Source organism: Nothobranchius furzeri, chromosome 11 (genome assembly GCF_043380555.1).
Source record: "Nothobranchius furzeri strain GRZ-AD chromosome 11, NfurGRZ-RIMD1, whole genome shotgun sequence".
Classification (NCBI taxonomy): Eukaryota; Metazoa; Chordata; class Actinopteri; order Cyprinodontiformes; family Nothobranchiidae; genus Nothobranchius; species Nothobranchius furzeri.
In genome coordinates, this window is record NC_091751.1 from 32,735,831 (window position 1) to 32,739,738 (window position 3,908).

The window sequence follows — 3,908 nt, forward strand, 5'->3', positions numbered from 1 at the left end:
TACAGAGCCAGAACTTGTTGCATCACATCCACCAGGCCGGAATTCACTTGCAGGAGCAAGTACCCAAGCTTCATCCTGTTTAATCTCTGAAGTGGCGTAAATCTGCCCCGCTTCTTCTTCTTCAACCGTTTTTCTGATGAAAAAATAAATAAAAATAAATAAAATGAACGAGCTTTTAATAAATTATATATATAAATTTAACTTACTCTGTACAGGTGCAGGAGGTGGTGCGTTCTCTTCGTCGGTCGTGGGTTGTTCTGAAAGGATAAAAAACATCATCTTTTTTACTTAAAAAATTTAATATACTCTGCAGAGCGGTTTTGTGAAACAGCTTACCGGCTGGCTGCTCAGGAGCACGTTCAGCGGTTTCAGAGTCGCTGTCGGATTGTTCTGAAAGAATAAAAATAATGAAAAATATGAACGAATCATCTTTGAAGTAAATAACCACCTTTTTATAAATCTCTTACCCTGTGCAGGAGAAGGGGGAGGAGGAGGAGGAGGTGTAGGCGGAGATATTGAAGCGGCTGTCGGATGTTGTTCTGAAAGTATAAAAAACAACGGTAAATGTGAACGAGTCATCTTTGACTCATTAATCAGTTGTTTTTTTTTATCGTTACCATCCGTCTGCGCATGAGAAGGGGTTGGAGGTGGTGGGGGCTGAGATATTGGGGGTGCGTAGGCCGTCGGCCGTTGCTCTGGAGAATAAAAACGATAAATATGAACGACACATCTCTGACTTATTAATCGCTATTTTGTAATCACTTACCAGCTTCGAGGATCGTCTGTGGCGTGATGGTCCTGTAACGAACAGCTTTCACGTTCGCATTCGCGTGTGATCTGACGGTATGGCTGGGCTGATACGAATGTAAGACGGTTCGGCTGGTGGATGGAGGCGTGGTTGGGTAAAAGTTATCACTTCCGGGGTAAGGTTGAACCCCCTCCTTTTCTGTAAAATGAGATATTTCTCAGCTGAAGAAAAGAAGGTTACGTATATATTTATAAAATCCACTCACTCAGATTCTCGACCGCACGATTAATTTTAGACAAATCATCGAGAGGGACCGGAGTTTTACAAGTTAATTCCTCAATAGGAATTTCTTCCCACTCGCCGTCCGATATGACAATAGCGTCTGAAAATAAAGATGTTAAACCAGAAAGAGGAAAAAAAGATTTGCGTCTTAAGTTAAAAACTTACCCGTCATCTTAGCTTGTTACACCTCAAATCACGACTCCGAAAATGCGGTTTTACATTTTATACAGCTGTTTAAAAAAATCTTGAATAGAAAACGGTTGCGACTGGTCGAAAAAAAAATGTTTATAAACAATACATAGTCATTTGCTTTGTTGTATAGGTAGACAAATGTCTGAATGGGTGTTTAGAGTTGTGTGTGTGTGTGTGTGTGTGTGTGTGTGTGTGTGTGTGTGTGTGTGTGCGTGTGCGTGTGTGTGCGTGTGCGTGTGTGTGCGTGTGTGTGTGTGTGTGTGTGTGCGTGCAGATCCAAAAAAATAATACCGGACCGGTTTTGTACCGGACATTTCTTCCTGAAATCGCTTATGAAAAATCTGTTGCGTTGTCAAGCCAATCTCATCATGTCTCAATTCGAACGTTGTTTTTAGCAGAGGAAGGCTATATTCAAAACACGTATCCATCGGTTCTTCTTCTTCGCTCGTGTGTAAATCCGTTTACGACATGCATGTGCCTTAGTTTAACTATTCTGAGAGGTATGACATTAAAGGTTTGACCAGAGGTACGTCTGCTCTGAGACTTTACTAATCCACCCCTCCCAAAAAACAAACCTCATAAACAGCTTTTTATTTATTTCAGCTGTTATAGGTCCTACAAAAAAAAGTTCTTGCATTGACTTCAGCTTATGCCACTCACTCGAGAGCAAGCAGACCATCCCATCTTGTTTGCTACTTCACAAACAGATTCTTTAACTTTGAGGAGACGTACAACCATTTCATAAGTACTTGACCAGCGTGTGGGGCTGTCATTCACAGCAGTTAGGCCACACTCATCCACTATCAGTGAGCCATGTCATGTTAGATATAACTCATTTTTTCTTAGAGCTCGGCTTTTCACCATTCGGACAGATCTGAGCTTTTAAAGAGTTATACACAATAGGATTACACTCAGAAGGGAGGGGGGCTGTGGGAACCGCTGGGTAACACAATAAGAAACTTCACACGCCATTACACACATTAGCCTATGACGTGGGGAATCATGGACATCTGGACACGTTCAACAATACGCCATTGATGATGCGGCGTGGGGGGTCTAGGCCATCTGGACAATTAACAATACACATGTCCATTTGATTAATGATACGGAAGGGGGGGCAAAGATTGAACAATACACCTGTCCATTTGATTAATGATAGGAAGGGGGGGCAAGGTCAAGGGTCAAATGAACAATAGGACTGAAAGGTCAGAGAACAATAGACCTGTCAAAAAGTTTGACGAAAGGTATCTTATAATTCTCTCTCACGTACCACATATTCCTGCACAAGGTTCTCTGGATCTTCCCCCATGTAGACAGAGTCCTTTGATGATACTCTCGCGTCCACCATCTGGCTCGTCCCACTGAAGAAAAAATTTACATTCATCAAGATTTGCATTAAAGGGGTCCTAGAACTGATTTTATTCAAAATGCATGTGTGTGTAAATATGCGTTTGTCTAAACGGTTGTGTGTCTTTGTGTGTAGATATACGTGTCAAGATGGGTGTGTATTTTTGTGTGTGTCTAGATCAGCGGTTCCCAAACTTATTTAGCCGTGCACCCCCTTCTATGCCCCGACCATGTCGACACCCTCCCCAACCCCCACATCAGGGCATGGCTATATATATATATATATATATATATATATATATATATATATATATATATATATATATATATATATATATATATATATATATATAATCAGACGTCAAGCTAAACAGTCATTTGACAGACAGGGTTAAAAAAATATGATCGACCTTTTTCCCAAACACTTTCATTTTTTAAATAGTAATTAATAAACATTCAATACCATTACAATTTCCTTTAATTTATTTTAAATAAATATTTAGAGTGCCCAGGTAGCACATCTACAATGCAATTTAACGGTTTTCTTAAAGCAGGAACGTTTAACCAGTGGCCATAGCTCTCTCCTTCCTTCTGCTCTGCGTAAACCTGAACTGGTCACCTACTTGTGCGTAATCAAATGTCTATAGGGGAAAAGATGGAAAAGCTATAGCCATGAGGTTCACTTTTGCCTCAGACCGACTTATTGCTGTTTTATGGTGTGGCTGAATCTGCGATCCGCTGCCACTCGGACTGGAATAACAAATGCTGCAGTAACATGAGTTGTGGTCAGGTTCATGAGGAGTCACTTGCTGGAGCGGACTCAATTTTAATACGTCATCCCAAAATAGAAGCTAATATCTTAATTTGACCTTGAATGAAAAATGTTGTTATAAAACCTCTTTAAAGTTGTTTTTTTCACGGAGGAGGCAGCGCTCATTTCTGTCTTCAGTCTGACGGCGCGGCGCCGGAGTTTGCGCAGCGTGCGCTTATTGAATCTGTGTGTGTGTGTGTGTGTGTGTGTGTGTGCGTGTGTGCGGCACAGCTCCATGAGCCGCTCCAGGCACTGCGTCTCGTTATTGGCGCTATTTAAACCAATATTGTAAAATTACTTATGCCCAGCCCAGATGTGCTCACATGTGCACCCGTGAGCCGTGGTTCTGCTGGAACGCGTCTGACCTCTGACAGACGCACTCTGAACTTCAGATCTTCAGCGCGCTGTTAATAGCCTGTCCCACAGTCAGTGTGCTAATATAATAATATAATAATGCTAAAATGCTCAGACGGGAATCATTTCTTGATTTATTTTGTTACATCCACAATGTTCTGTGTGTGAGGTTTA

The 3,908-nt window shown here is 41.4% G+C and overlaps 1 long non-coding RNA gene across 1 annotated transcript; it reads right to left on the bottom strand.

The window, feature by feature from the left end:
* Positions 1-206: 206 nt before the first annotated feature.
* On the bottom strand, positions 207-537 carry LOC139073090 (uncharacterized). Its single transcript, XR_011521889.1, has 3 exons — positions 468-537; positions 337-390; positions 207-257 (listed from the first exon to the last, which is right to left on the bottom strand). It is a non-coding gene; the product is annotated as an uncharacterized lncRNA (long non-coding RNA).
* Positions 538-3,908: the final 3,371 nt, after the last annotated feature.